We start from the raw sequence: 16,840 nt of genomic DNA, 5'->3' as shown, positions 1-16,840 counted from the left end.
GTCTAATTTCATTCACTTTGTCAAAATTGAATCAGAGCTTCAATTTTCGAGTGTCACTGGTTACAGTTTACATCTTTCCTATTGAATGAATTTTTTTCTCCTGTGATTTTTTTCTTCTATAATTCTGAGCTTTCTTTACACTAGTTGGATTGTGATTCCTGACCATGGATTTTGTAAGGGATGTTGTAAGTCAGTCGGTCATGTGTGGTTTCATCAAACACTATCAAACATATCTCTTGCCAAATTCCAGTGGTGGAAATTTGTAATAGTTTTATAGGTAGAAGTGAGTAACATTTTCACAAGATGAAGTTCAAGCCAGTCTCTAACACAATTATATACTTCTCTTTTTAACCATAGATTTCTCTGTTAAAGTTTATTAATACTAAAATAAACTCACTATAATTACCACTTATCAAGTGCCTACTCTGCATTGAATGCTTGACAGTATCTTAGGAAATCTTAAAAACAATTCTAAAAAGTTTCATTTACAGGTCGCAATTATAGTTGACAAAACCTAGGTTCAGAACAGCTGAATTATTTGCAGTCATAGGTTTTTAAGAGAGAATTTAGAATCTGAGACTAACCCCCATCTTTATGCTCTTTGTACTGTATCACATTACCTCCATTTTATACCATGTCTATCAGAGTTTCCTTAGGACAGGGAGGCAGATGTCCATACACACACCTGTGCCTATAAGCACGGCCAGAACATAGAAGTTATCAGGCCCGGTTGAATAACAACTAAGCAATGATTCAAGTGAAACATGTAATATTTAAGACTAAAATTTAGTCTTCAGTTCCATGTTAAACTTTATGATTTTTCATTTTAATGGGAAAACTGTATTTTGTATAAAGAGATCCATCATTTCTTATAGTTTTGTGTTATGGGTATACATTTTAAAATGAAAATAAAAGTAAAAGGATGTTTCATTCAAGTAAAAGAAATGTTACTTTATCCTCATTGTAAGTTCACTGAAACCAAAAACTCTGTCTTCATCTGTGATTAAATTTCCCCACTCAAAGAATAATGCCATGAATTTAGTATGAGCCAAGATTCCTATACTTGACAACAGTTCCAGTTCATCACAACCAGGTATATAACCTTGGAACATGGCAAGCATGCTCTCTATGGAGCCATTTTAATAATCAATGATAAATTGATTATTTAAAACAGGTCCACAGTTCCTTACTTGCAATTCCCAAATCCAAACTGAAGATTTGGGTAACTGTGGTATTAGAACTTATTTGGCTGAAAAACATGCTCTGAACTAACATGAGGCTATAAATAGTCTTAATTTAACTTACCTTGTATGAATTTCCAAGTATTTCACAACAAAAATATTAATACATTAATTAAGGGTTGCTACAAATGGCGTATAATACGTGCACCACATTATTATTCTAAAATCCAAACAATTCTGAATACCAGAGCACATCTAGCCCCAAGAATTTTGGGAAATGAATTTTGGAATGTCTCTCTTTCATTTTCTGCTGTGTTGCAATTAAAGAAAAGCTACCATGAGTGAATTTTCAGTATGATTCACTTTGAAACGATTGTGATAATTCACTAAGTCGATATATTTCAATTAGTTTGAAATAATAGTATATATTCCATAGTTAATCTATTCCTGTAAAAATAAGTAGCCTTCCAGGGAAGGGGGACATTCACCCTTTGTAGAGGTAAATACAATCTTTTCTCTTTTACACTGTGCAGTCATAAGAGTTGAATGATCAGGATACAGCACACCCCCATCACACCAAAAGCTTCTTGAAGCCTTTTTGCAGATAATCCCCTTTCCATCCTCAACATGGGAACCATTTCTGCCACTATGGAATGGAATCGTGCACTGTGGATTTCTTTCAGTCTGGCTTCTTTCACTCAGTGCAATTTGGAGATTCATTCATCCTGTTGCACGTATAGTAGTAATTTGTTTTTATTGTTGAGTAGTACTTCACTATTTGGTATTTCACAATTTATCATTACCTAAGAGCATTTCAGCTGTTTCCAGGTCGAGTTAGTTTGCTATAAGCATTCATGTATGAATCTTTTTGTGAGTATATGTTTTCATATTTTCTTGGGTAAATACCTAGAAGTGAGCTACTGGGTCCATTTTTAAAAGTACATATTTAACTATAAGAAATTGCCTAACCTGTTTTCCAAAGTGGCTTACTATTTTACACCCCACTAATAGTGTATAAGAGCCCTATTTGCTCTATGTATTCAATACAGATGATGCTGTCAAGTTTTTACAAGTTTAACTAGTCTAGTGGATATGTAGTAGTATCTTATGGTGGTTTTAATTTGCATTTCCCTGATGACTAATGAAGTTCAGCATCTGTTTCTAATCTTATTAGCTATTTGTATGTCTTTTTGTGAGGTATTTGTTCAAATATTTTTCTTTTTTTTGCCTTTTTATTGTTGAATTGTGAGATTTCTTTCTATATTTCTAGATTCAATGCCTTTATCAAATATACATATTGTGAATTATTTTTTATATGACTTGACTTTTCATTTTCTTAATAGTGCCTTTTGTAGAGCCAAACTTTTTACTTTTAATTAAGTCCAACTAAAAAAATTTTTTATATGGTTTGTGCTTTTATTGTCCTAAGAAATCTTGGCTTATTCTAATCCATCAAAGATTTTCTTCAATTATAATTGTTTAAAAATGAAACCCACTCTCTCATAAAATATTGAGCTCTTTTTGTTTCTTTCTTTATTGAGTGACAAGTTAGGCCAAGTAAATGTTAAATTCCTTCTTAACTAGCATTTTAAAAATTAGTTCCTGAGATTTTCTATTAGAAAGCTGTACTGCTATTTTTCTAAATTTTATGGTTTATCTGAGGTTGATATTCCTAGTTCTCAATGAACATACACTATACTAGAAAAAAAATAGAAGTATAGTTAAGGGGCAAATGTGTTAAGTGCCTACAAACCAATATAGCCTTATTTCCAAAGCTGTTCTGGGCATGGGAAGATTACTCCTGATTGGGCAAGAAAGGCTTTATGACAAAGGCAGCCCTCAAGCTGGGCTATGGATGATGGTAGAATTTTGATAGACAAGAATGAAGAGAAGGCATACCACATGTCACAAACAGGAGAACAGAGGCAAATTTTTAAAAAATAGTGTGTCAGGCAATAGTGGGCTGTGCTGTTTGGCTGGAGATCACTTCCATTTTAGGTGGCTAATGAGACCCAACCCTAGGAAAAGATTTGGAGGAAGGGTGGAAGGAGAGTTCGTATTGTATTAAGTGCTGACTAGATTTTTTTTCTGATATGGCCACCCATTGATGATTTCAAGTAGGAAAAGAGTAGACTCAAAGAGATGTTCTAGAAAGGTTATTCATGAAGCCTTGATCAAAGTGGTTCAAGGGGCAAAGATATTAGCTCAAGAGACTCCTATTAGGACTCCGCTGCATGGCACCAGACTTCACTGTCAAGTATTGAATTTCTCCTTTTCTTTTATTTTATGTGTGCATGTCTTATCTCTCCTTCATGATTGTGAGTCTTTTTTTAAATTTTTATTTATTTTTATTTTTATTTTTATGGTTTTTTTTGAGACGGAGTGAGTCTCACCCTGCTGTGCAGGCTGGAGTGCAGTGGCGCGATCTCAGCTCACTGCAAGCTCTGCCTCCCTGGTTCACGCCATTCTCGTGTGTCAGCCTCCAGAGTAGCTGGGACTACAGGCTCCCGCCACCACGCCTGGCTAATTTTTTTTGTATTTTTAGTAGAGACAGGGTTTCACCGTGTTAGCCAGGATGGTCCCGATCTCCTGACCTCGTGATCCGCCAGCCTCAGCCTCCCAAAGTGCTGGGATTACAGGCGTGAGCCACCGCGCCCGGCTGATTGTAAGTCTTTTATAAAGGTAGGTGTTGGGTCTTATTCCTCTTCTCACAGTCTCCAGCCTCTAGTGTAAACCACACAGCAATGTTGATTGTTACACATGCCATCCAAAGAGAATGTATGAGGAGACAGAGGGAGAGCGCAGAAATTGCAAATTCCAGGGACTTTAATGAATCCAAGGCTCATGATTAGAATTGGCTTTCAGAACATACAACATGTTCTATCAGATTCTCGTTGATTAGAGACCAGTTTTATTTTTGACTCTATGGATGTAGGCAAGTCGCATTGGCCCCAAGTTCTCTCAAGTTCACTTTCATTGGCTCTAAAATCAGAAGTTTAAATGAAATAATTCTAAGGTCCTTCTCATTTTGAATTGCTATACCTTGTTACAGGATCAATATATTATTTCTTTCTTACATATCTTTTAATGTGAGATTGTTTATGTGGGAGTTTTATAAGTGCTCCTAAGGCCAGGCTGTAATCCCAGCATTTTGGGAGGCCTAGACCGGAGGATCACCTGAGGTCAGGACTTTGAGACCAGCCTAACCAACAGGGCGAAACCCCGTCTAGTAAAAATACAAAAAAAATAGCTGGGCATGGTGGCGCATGTCTGTAATCCCAGCTACTCAGGAGGCTGAGGCAGGAGAATTGCTTGAACCCAGGATGGGGAGGTTGCAGTTAGTAGAGATCGTGCCACTGCACTCCAGCCTGGGGGACAAGGGAGAAATTCTGCCTCAAAAAATAAATTAATTAAAATTAAAATGAAATTTTAAAAAAAGTGCTCCTAAAAAATGTTATCCCAAGATTAGCATTTAGAATAGGCAACATAAGTCATGAAATGTAGAATTTATAGGGTACTGATTCTGTCTGGTGGTGCAGTCCTCAGCTTTTGATTCCTGCAAGTGTTTCTCAGGCTCAATTATATGTTTGCTTCTATGATATTATTTATTGATGTAATATAATATGGTGATATTGTGACATGGTTTCAAATTCTTTATTTTTCTTTTCCTTTAAGTGCTTAAATCCATGCATCTTGCTTGTGGGTTTAGAAGACAGGGCTTATCACCTATTACTTTTCCTCTGCAATCTCTTACCCACAGACATGAAGGAAGGAAGGGAAAAAGGGACAGAAGAAGGAAAGAGAATAGACCACTGGTTCATAGGGTGTTTTGGGGTTAGAAGGAGAAATGACGAAAGAGAAGAAAACTTGAATGGGCCCTATGAAAATTAAAAGTGAACTATGATTTCATTCACTGTCCTCAGTTTGGTTAATAAAATTCGTTTTCTAGAAATTTACATTTCATTTATGATATACATATATGGTGAGATAATTGAAATATATTATCTCATTTGCAAGTTTCTGAATACCATTTCCCAAGGAATTATATTGAAATGTATTAATTTAATGAAAAATCGATAATACATTATATAAAATAATAGGCAAACTAGTTGTTTAATGACTTTAAAAATTGACTTTTATCTTAAACTTGAAAAAATCCTAAACTTTCAATATTTCAAGCAGTTTACTTTGCATTTTAGGTAGCAATAGAAGTTAGAGGTTCTTCAGAAAAAATTTTTGTGTAAGCAAAAATGTGTTCCAAAAAGGCTGTGAAACTCAATTGATATTGTTATCTGCTAAGAGAGTAAATGAAATTATCATTTCATAAAGCCCAGAGAAAATCTGATGGTCCCAGGTAAAATGAGTGATCTTCGCAAAGGAAAAGTACTTCACAGAAGCCGGAAGCTGGGATACCAAAGAGAGGAAACTGGTACTAGAATATTTCACTTAATGACTGCATGACAAGTCCATCAGAGGTCATTATTTATAGGTCATTTTCCTGTCAATTGTAGGAATCCTGGCCTTAATCATTTGTGTCAACACACACTTCCGTATAAAAACTTCCAACATGATACAGATAATTCTGAGAAACACGATATGCGTTCTGACAATTTTGTGCTTTCCTTTTGACTCTGAATTTGCCAAGATATTTCCTGTTAACTCCTTGGCATGAGTATTTTTAAGCGTCTGATATTGATGCCAGCACTGGGTGTCACGCTGGGAAAATCCAGTTTTCGTAAGGAAAATTACAAAGCATTGTGGTCAGCATTAAATTTAAAGGAACAATGTTACTTTTAAAAACATTTCTACAGTTAGATATTTCATTATTTAACATAGGTTTTCTCCTTGCTTTTTTTTTCCTTTGTTAGGATGCCTTTTCCCACTCTGCAATTATTTTATGAGTGAAAGTAATAAAATTATTGGACTGTTATGTGCCATGCACTTTCACTATAGGAAGAATAGAGATTTCTCTTTCTCAGTGCAAAAAAAAAAAAATAATTCTGTATCATCAAAATAGTTAATATTCTAAAAAGTAAATGCATTCTCAGAAATTATTAGCTGTGATCAATATTCAAAAATACTCTTTAGCTGGTAATAAAGGAAATCCCTTTTTTCAAGGCATTGATTTGCTCTACCTCAAAGTTACCTACTTTCAGACAAAACTTAGTCTATAAAGAATGCACAAAATTTAATTTTTTAAAATTATGACCACTTGAATTAAAAATCCAATGGGGTAGTAACCTTTACCAATGAAGCTTTTGATTTTTATTTTTGATATATATAAGGAAGAAATTAATAGCTCTTTCTGGGCCAGGCACGGTGGCTCACACCTGTAATCCCAGCACTTTGGGAGGCCGAGGCAGGCAGATCACAAGGTTAGGAGATCGAGACCATCCTGGCTAACATGGTGAAACCCCGTCTCTACTAAAAATACTAAAAATTAGCCGGGCGTGGTGGCGGGCGCCTGTAGTCCCAGCTACTCGGGAGACTGAGGCAGGAGAATGGCATGAACCCAGGAGGCAGAGCTTGCAGTGAGCCAAGATCACGCCACTGCACTCCAGCCTGGGTGACAGAGAGAGACTCTGTCTCAAAAAAAAAATAAGAACTCTTTCTGGCCCCTGTTCTAGCTGAACAAGGACATTGAGGGATAGGAGTTGTGGTAGCTAAAGTTAGTAACTCAGAGAAATTTACAATTCCAGGATGAATTAGATTGAAACTCTCAGATCAAAATAATATTTTCTGAAGGAGATATTGGTAACACTGTAAGTGATTATGTCGCTTAAAAGATTCTAGGGTTCAGATTAACATAATAGTTTACAGATATAATAAGACGTAAGTACATTATAGAAAAGAGCCAGCTACAAATCAAGATGGCGGGAGAATCCCCACTTGGATGAGGCAAAAGAAAAAAATAGGGAGCAAAGATGTGAAAGAATAAGGGAAGAAATAGTTTCATAATTTAATTTGTTGACTTCTGAAGGCCAGAATGGAAAAAAGCCCTGAGAGGTCAACCAACAAAATAAAACTTAATCTTATGTAACTTAACTATTTCAAAAGTCTCTGTCATTAACATTCTAGAAAAAATAATTTTTAAATAAAACAATCAATGAAGATTTATTAAATAATTGGGAGATAAAAATTGGACACAGGATACAAGTGTGTAGTTTTTAATAGAGCCAAACAATTATTTATTGATCAGCAGTACCAAATGCTTTCATTGGCATCTGCATGGTAAAAATTATACAATATTTGGCAAAGGATCTTAAAATTATAGATATTCAGCAAAAGATCCTAAAATCCCAGAATAAGAATTCAAATTTATTAAACACATATTGAGCACAAACTAAATCATTATCCCTGTGTTAAGTGTGAATTATATAAATGATTAAGGCATGATCCTAATCACAGAGGAATCAATGACGTAGTTAAGGAGCTAAATAAATGTAATACAATAGGAAACTGTCATAATGATAGTGAAGAGGAAAAATAAAGTATAGGAAGAATTTCCCAGGAAACGTAGACAAGTCTCAGTGCCTCTAAGTCAGCGTTTCTCAATCTTAAATCTCATGATCTGATTTCATTTCATTTGAAACGAAGCCATGCCTTACTCAAACTACACACATAATCCTTGAGATTTTTTCTATGCTTTCATTAGAATTATGCCTTTTGCTCAGAGTCACTACACTGGATTTAGACTAGATTTGCGTAGATACATTAAAAATTTTAAGATATAAAGTATGCTTAAGCTTTAACTAAACTTACATGCTGAAGAGGATCTGTACTCCCTTGTATCACTTTGCCTCAAAACCACAGTCTGAAGAGCTTTTCTTATGCCCAAACGTACAGAGTGAGATTCGGGCAAATATTTAACTAGTGTCTTCACCCGAAATTTTGGTCAAGGTAATGTAGGTGTATTCATTTTCTATTGCTGTTGTAATAAATCATCACAATCCTAGTGACTTTAACAACACAAATTCATTCTCTTACCAGCTCTGGAGATAAGAAGGCCAAAATGAGTCCTATGGAGTATTTGCACAGCCAGTTTCTTCTGGAAGCTTCAAGAGAGAGTCTGTTCCTTGCCTATTCTAGCTTCTAGAGGCAGCCAACACTCCTTGGCTCATGGCCACATAACTCTGACCTGTGTCTATTGTCACATCACTGGCTCTTCTGACCTCCTACCAGGACCCTTGTGATTACATTGAGCCTGCTTGGATAACCCAGGATAACTTCTCCATCTTAAGGTTGTTAATCACATCTGCAGAGTGCCTTTTGCCATATAAGTTAACATATTCACACGTTCTAGGAAGAAGGACATGGACATCTTCCAGGAAGCATTATTCTGTCTACCACAGTAGGTGAATGCATGTTGTCCCAAGCAGGCTATCTTGAGATAAAATTTAACCAGATACTTCTGTGTCTCAGAGAGGATTTTACCTTTGAGGGAGGGAGGAAGCAGATAAGCTATGCTGTGATTTGGTCCAGGTAACTTCAGTTCTCTTAAAGATAGTACCTCATTTTTCTTTAAAGAGATGGCTCACTATGCCCAAAGATCCCTAACCAAGGGCCATGCAAGCTAATTTCCAAATTAATTTTTCTAATTATCTCTATTTCTGAATGTTCCTAAGAGATGTCATTTAACATCTAAATTGTAGATAGGCGCCCCCCACTACGCCAGACTAATTTTTAGTATTTTTAGTAGAGACGGGGTTTCACCATGTTAGCCATGATGGTCTTGATCTCCTGACCTTGTGATCCTCCCACCTCGTCCTCCCAAAGTCCTGGGAAGTCAAGCTTGACTTCTTACAAAACAAAAATAAAAGAGTTTTCAGGTTGGCTAGCTGAACATTTCATCAAATCCTTTTGTTTTTTAAAAAAATATAAATCAGTAAGTTCTCCTCCATAAAATGGCAGGACAGTGTCTATAATTACCTGAAAGGTTAACTTGAAAACATTAGGCTTGAATACTTATGCACCTTACTGTAACAATAGACAAGGGTTTACTTTCTGAGGTGTTTTTGTTTGTACCATTGAGAAAGAGAACAATGACGTCAGTATCCACAAAGAAAAGTCATCCAGTAGGCTCTGAATTATATCTTAATGGCTGACTTCAATTTAGAAAATCACAATTATGTGTTTCAAATAAAAGGAAACGTTCAAAAGAACTCATTTAAACTTGTTAATAATAAGAACGAAACTTAAGTTCTGCCTTTCTTGGTATTATCAGAATTTAGATTAACCTCCCCAGAGGAAGTGGTGGAAACAGGTAGGATAAATGTTCCCAAAGAAAGAATGACTCATTTGGAAGTTTGTAACTAAAATCTGGCTCAGGCATATTAAATACTCTTACCAAAGTAAGCTGGAGAGTGGAAGTTTTTTCAGGGTAATATACTATATACCTTAGTCATGTAATAACCATAGTTTTAAAAAATATGATAAATATACAGATTTTTCATTCATAATATTCTTAAGAGTGGTCTCTAGTTTGGGCTTATTCTTTAAAAGGAAAAGCAACCAAATCCACTGCAAATGATGGCAACAAATTCACTGAAGGCACTCATTGGTCAATCTTTAATAAATATTATATATGCATCATTCATTAATTCAATAAATAATTACTGAGGAATTAGCACATGGCAGGCATTATTCTTGGTGCTAGAGATATAAAGATAAACATGTAGCTTACACTAAATGAGAGATTCTCACAGTAATACCTAAATAATATTTAATACCTAAATCACATGTTAATAATGAAATAATCTCATTAGAAATTGTTACATGTACAATGAAAAAAAATAAAGCCAACTAATCAGTTAGGTTGTAGATGACATAGGGTATTTTAGATATAGTGTCTAGAAAGACCCCTCTGAGGAAGTGACATCTGGGCAGAGACATAAAGGAAGTGACACCACCAGCCGTGTGAAGGATCAGGAGAAAGTACATCCCGGACACAGAAGGGTAGAGCAAGCTCCTGATATGAAAGGAGTTTGGCATACTCATGAGAGAATGAAGCCAATATGGCTGGCCCATGTGAGCATGAGGGAGAGTGGTAGGAGAGGAGGTCTGTGGAGCAGCCTGGGGCCGTGAAGTTCAAGTTGATTTTAAGGGCAATGGAAAACCATTGGGGGTGTTTTTAGCAGAAAAATAACATGGTCTGACTTCTGTTGCTGACAGTTCCCTCTAGCTGTGATGTGGTGGATAATGGCGGGCCTATGAGACAAGACACTGTTTCAGGTGAAAGATGTTAGTGACTTGGAATAGCAGGTGGCATTGGAGTCTGAGGAGGAATTGAAGTTCTGGGAGCAGTTCCTCCATGATTCTGATGGAACTCTTTTCCTGAGGAAAACTGATAAAAGGAAAAGGATGGGATAAACTATAACCCACATTACTGGTCTCAAGGCCACCACCAATACTCATTGTCTTCTTCAGTCCATTCCAGACACTGCTCAACTGCTCACCCTCAACTCTCACTTCTGCTGTTCTGGGCAGTTTACCTGGTGGCATGACCTAGACTTTTTTTTTTTTTTTTTTTTTGAGATGGAGTCTCGCTCTGTCACCCAGGCTGGAGTGCAGTGGCGCGATCTCAGCTCACTGCAAGCTCTGCCTCCTGGGTTCATGCCATTCTCCTGCCTCAGCCTCCTGAGTAGCTGGAACTATAGGCGCCCCCCACTACGCCGGACTAATTTTTAGTATTTTTAGTAGAGACGGGTTTTTACCATGTTAGCCAGGATGGTCTTGATCTCCTGACCTTGTGATCCTCCCACCTCGTCCTCCCAAAGTGCTGGGATTACAGGGGTGAGCCACCACACCCGGATGGCATGAGCTAGACTTTCATCCCTGAGTTATGTGAACCTCTTGTCGTCATGTTCTTCTCAGGTGGCAGCACACATCCATTTGCCATCAAAATTGGGCAAGGGATGACCAAATGGATCACCTGCTTGCCAGGCACATTCTTCCCTGCCCCTGTCATATGTCATCACCTGAGCCTCCCTCTGATGATCATGGTCAGTTAGGTCTGCCATGGTGGTAACTCTTCATCTTGCCTGCTGGCACATTGGCCTGAGGATTCTGAAGTGTGTAGGTAGCAGTGTAGCTTTAGGTTTAGTGGGATGCATACTGGGCCACCTGCTAGAAACACTCCCTTTTTGGGAACCAAGACATTTAAATGCACAGAACCCCAGAGATTTGGGGAAGGGAAGCAAAATTTCTCCAAGAGGACAAAAGAATGATGGTTCTTAAGCCCATTCATTCTATCCACTAGGGGTACAATATCATAAAGCTATCAATTTAGAGAGTACGCAGCATCCTAAATGATTAGGTTGGTCAGCCCTGCAGCTTCTGGGGCTGTGGTATGGGACACTAGCCCTAGATTCCATGGACCTCTGCCCACTGCCTCATTTCCTTCGCTATAAAGTGAGTGTCCTTGATATTATAACAGGAATAAGTGGAGAAAGAGGCACTGGGGCATCAATGATAGGTATCATGGGGTTTCTAAGATCCGGACTACCTGCAGCTTATTTATGTGTCCCAGCCTTATGTGTGTCTGATTCTGGATGTACCACTCCACAGCCTTGTGATACCTGAGAGCTGTCAGTCAGCAGCACTTCCAGTAATTAGGAAAACTAGTCCCTCATTCAAACAGGGGAACTGGGAACAGCACATCATTCCCTACATGTTCTAAAGATTTTAGATGCTAAATAGATGTTTCCTCATTGTTTCTGGCCCAAGGATTAATAAAATTATCCTCTTTCAGAGTAGGAAACTGAGATGCAGAAGAAAGCATCCCCTTTTATGGAATTGTCTAACACATCTCTTCTCTGTATTTTCACAAATGAAGCCACGGAACCCTACAGAATAATGAATCTCTTTTCCATCTGATAACTACTTACTCTAAATGCTTTCTCCATATTCAGTTCTTTCAACTGTATGTTTCCCAGAGCATTCATCCTTCCCTGCACAAAGTCAAGTTCATCAACGTTCCTACTAAAATGTGATGTTGTTTATCACGAATATATATAAAGCAAAGACTCTCTAATCCTGTACTTTGCATCTGGTATTTCAAAATGAATTGTAAAAGTGTACAATTTCTACTCCTATGCAAGTTTCCTCTTCTTAGATTTGACCTCCTATTCTGGACTATGAAGGTATGTAAAAGTCTGTTTTTGTGATCTAACCTCTTATTTAGGTGAATGGACCATTAAGAGCACTGTGCTAGTTTGGGAAATGCTTCTAGTCTTGACTTTTACCATTTTATTAGCTCCTGTACAAGAGGAGCTGTATAATATTGTCCAATCACTGGAAATCTATTAGGATTATGGAATTAAAGTCTTTAGCAAACTTAAATATCATGCTAATTTTAGTTTATGCATACCAAATGTTAGCAACTATCAACAATGCACTTCAGTTTTACTGAGTGACCTCCAATGATACAAGAACGTAGAAGTGGTCCAAGAACATTCAGACCACCCACATGTAGGAATGAAGGAAAGGACTTGCATGTCAAGATCCATTTTGAGCCTCCACAGATGAGCCTCACAACTCATTGGTCAGCCTTGAAGTATGTTTTGGGAGATGTCACTTAGCATCTACTTCAATCTATTCATTTGCATGTTTTGAATCTGCTTGACCTGTCATGGAGTCCACGTTTTTTATTTCATTCAAAACGGTATCATAAGACTCTCCTCGCTTCCTTCCACTTCTCTAAGTGGAAAGGGTTGTTCTTAGTTCATGTATGTATCTGAGAGGCAACTGGAATAGTTGAAGAGAAAGAGAAGACCTAACCTGGGCACCCTAGGAACCTACTGACATCTATAACACCACTGTGTGCTCCCTGCCTGTCCGTCTTAGTAGATCCGATGAATGCCCTAAATTCTGAATATTTACTGTCTCAACCACTATCTCTAAAAAATTATGGTAATACTTACACAATAGGCATTATTCCATAAATGTTTTAATGATGCCAAGTATCTGAACAGATTGTACAACAGCAGATTTCTGCTGTAGTCAGTCAACTTATCTATCTCTCTACATGTATCTATGCCACCATTTCTCCATAAATTACAGTCTAGTCCATGTTACTTCCTAAATGAGCATTGCCTCAATATAAGCCTTAGTTAGAATGCTTTTTATTGTTGGTCTTGGAGGTATATAGGTGAACCACTTATCCTGAGCCTACAGATCCATTTAATGACATTTGCTCATTCTATAGATTTAAATAGGCTTGGAAATCTCAGGAAAATTAGCAGCCTCTATAAGCTAAGGTGGATTTTACTGCCCAGAGAACACATCTAAATATGGCAAGGGCTAGACTATGTGTGTGTGTGTGTATGTGTGTGTGTGTGTATGTTTTGCACATGTGTGTACAGAAAAAGATAAACATAAAATATTTCATACATATATAAAATATTTCAAAGTCCAGACTATTTTGTTTAGACTTCCTTATTTCAGAAGAGGAAATTGATACAAAGGAAAGCAAAAGAAGACAGATTTTTCTTGGCCCCTTCACCGCTGATGATAAAATTCCATAAAGAAGGAGGGTGTCAAGGGTTCCCACTGCCCTCTTTTGCTTCCTTGCTCTTCCCTTGAAACAAATCTCAACATACCACCGTGATCTTTGAATTAAATTACTTTACCCAAAGCAGATGTTCTCTAGGAGCATTTTCCTTCTGCAGCTTGGAGAGTCATAGTTTCTCTGCTCATTTGTCTTGTTAACTCATATCTGAGAGAACACATGGAAGTGGCATGGTCAGAAAGAAATCGGATACACAGAGAGAAAGTTTAATTTTTGCTTGTAATACTATGCTAAATTATTAAACTGAAAGTCATATAAAATAGCCAAAAGACTAAAAAAGACATAAATCAGCCACCACCTATGTATTTTATTTCATTACTTTTTTTTTACTGTTCTAGTATTTTTCCCAGTTTGAATAATGAAACAAAATTAATTGGTTTCACTTTTAAAGCAATGTTATTATAGACATGTATTTAACGTTCTGAAAAAATATTTTATATACCAAAATATGTATTTTTAAGGCAGCTCTTAATTTAATCCAGGCAGTGAAATCTACTTTCCTGTACAGCTTAATGGTTTTAGTCCACTTTAACTTTCATTAAAATTCTTAGAAATCTTTCTATTAGGTTTTAAAAATGTTTTTCTTTTTAAATTTTAAGGGAGCCAAATTGTGACCTAAAATATAATAATATTTTTAAATTAAATATCAATTAGTTTAGCATGAGAGCTATATGGAAAAACTAATAATATACATAACCTTAACATATTGTCAAGTTTGGGATATCTGAAATTAATATACTTTGCTCTTAACATTTTGCAAGAAATATTGTTTGAATATGTAGATTCAAAAATATGCCTCAGTCATTTAGTTTTATGTAGAAATTTAAACTAAAGGCAATACATAATAAAAATATAAAAAATTTTAAGAACTTACATAAATTAAGACCATCTTACATTCCTATGCAACTTCCATTAATTGAAGAGAGAGCAGCCTATATTTTGATTCAAACACCACTGAAAGTTTTATGAGTCCCTTGGACTTACTAATGGTGAAAATAGCTTTATTTTTCCTTTGAATCACTTCCAAGTTACTGTTAACTAATATATATATTTTAAAGTTATTGATTTTTATGACAAAGACTTTCTCCATCTGGAAAATAAACTATACATTACTGTCATATTCAAGGACAAATGCACAGGATTTGAGTTTTGCAAAGCAATAACACGTGGGATTTTCAGAGGGCTTTGGCACAGGGGTTGGAAGAGAAGAGGAAGGAGTTTACCTAACTGTGGGAACAACGTACAAGGTCACACATGATCCGCTTTGAGATGGACTCCTGTGTCCAAACCAATTTTTAATACTACTCTATGCACATGATGCACTAGAAGAAAAAGAACCAACTGTCTAATGCCCCGTGAGTGAGAGGAACCTCAACACACCTCAGAGAGAGGGTGGAACCAAATAGTCTATTCTTTGGAGAGCTTACTCTATAATTCTTTTCCTTACTTATTGACAAAAGTTTATTTGCTTTTTTTAAAATGTATCTAACATTAGCCATCAAGTGATTTTTCCTTAGAAGGTTAAGGTTTTCATCAAAATATTTATGTTTTTCTGGACAGATGGAGACTCCATAGAGAGAAATTGAAGTAACTGAGAAAACAACACATTGCCAATTGTGTTCTAAGCTAGACTCTCATTTAAGGCTGTATATGCATACTGGATAGTGGGTTTTGAATGTGTATCATTCAAAAGTGGAGTGTTCTGCAATGATACCTATATTTTTACTACTACAGAAGATGTTGAATGGTATAATGCACACAGTGCTGGAATAAAGAGCAGGAGTCCTAGGGAGGAGTTTTAGCTTTGCCATTACCTAGATGTATAATCTTGTAAAAGTGATTGGAAATTTGCAGGCCTCAGTTCCCTCATTTATAAAATGAAGAACACAGACTAGATTATTTCTAATGTCTTTCCCAACTCCAAGAATTAAGGCCCCCTCATTCCACCGTGATTCTTTTTCTTAATTAATTAATTTATTTTTATTTTATTATAAGTACTGGGATACATGTGCAGAATGTGCAGGTTTGTTACATAGGTATACATGCACCATGGTGGTTTGCTGCACCTATCAACCCGTCATCAAGGTTTTAAACCCCACATGCATTAGGTATTTACCCTAATGTTCTCTCTCCCCTGGCCCCCCACCCGCCAACAGGCCCCGGTGTGTGACGTTCCCCTCCCTGTCTCCATGTGTTCTCATTGTTCAACTCCCACTTACAAGTGAGAACATGTGGTGTTTGGTTTTCTGTTCCTGTGTTAGTTTGCTGAGCTTCCAGCTTCACCCATGTCCCTGCAAAAGACATGATCTCATTCTTTTTTCTGGCTGCATAGTATTCCATGGTGTATAAGTGCCACATTTTCTTTATCTAGTCAATCGTTGATGGGCTATTGTGAATAGTGCTGCAATAAACATACGTGTGCTTGTGTCTTTAGAGTAGAATGATTTATAATCCTCTGAGTATATACCCAGTAATGGGATTGCTGGGTCAAATAGTATTTCTGGTTCTAGATCCTTGAGGAAAGCCAAAATTGACAAATGGGATCCAAATAAACTAAAGAGCTTCTGCATAGCAAAAGAAACTAGCATCATGGTAAACAGGCAACCTATAGAATGGGAGAAAATTTTTGCAATCTATCCACCTGACAAAGGGCTAATATCCAGAATCTACAATGAACTTAAAAAAAATTACAAGAAAAAAACAAACACCCCATCAAAAAGTGGGCAAAGGATATAAACAGACACATTTCAGAAGAAGACATTCATGCGGCCAATAAACAAAAAAAAGTTCAGCATCACTGGTCATTAGAGAAATGCAAATCAAAACCACGAGATACCATCTCACACCAGTTAGAATGGCGATTATTAATAAAAAGTCAGGAAACAACAGATGCTGGTGAGGCTGTGGAGAAATAGGAATGCTCTTACACTGTTGGTGGAGTGTAAATTAGTCCACTGTGATTCTTAAAGATAGGCTATAAAAATTGTTTTATAATCCATTACACAATGGTTTTGAAATAGGGAATAGATTGACCAGCAACTATCCTCATTTTTTATGTGGAAGCTTGTTTGGTAATTACTTCCCAAATATC

The 16,840-nt window shown here is 36.7% G+C and overlaps 1 long non-coding RNA gene across 1 annotated transcript in view; it reads right to left on the bottom strand.

Annotated features, from left to right (window-relative positions):
* Positions 1–16,840, bottom strand: part of LOC105740082 — a 78,067-nt gene that overhangs the window by 16,072 nt on the left and 45,155 nt on the right. The window contains exon 4 of the long non-coding RNA XR_001116096.2: positions 13,811–13,896. This is a non-coding gene — a long non-coding RNA (uncharacterized LOC105740082). The remainder of the gene's footprint in view (positions 1–13,810; positions 13,897–16,840) is intronic.

Source organism: Nomascus leucogenys, chromosome 7b (genome assembly GCF_006542625.1).
Source record: "Nomascus leucogenys isolate Asia chromosome 7b, Asia_NLE_v1, whole genome shotgun sequence".
NCBI lineage: Eukaryota > Metazoa > Chordata > Mammalia > Primates > Hylobatidae > Nomascus > Nomascus leucogenys.
Note: the sequence above shows the minus strand (reverse complement) of the source record. Positions and strands in the feature narration are given on the sequence as shown.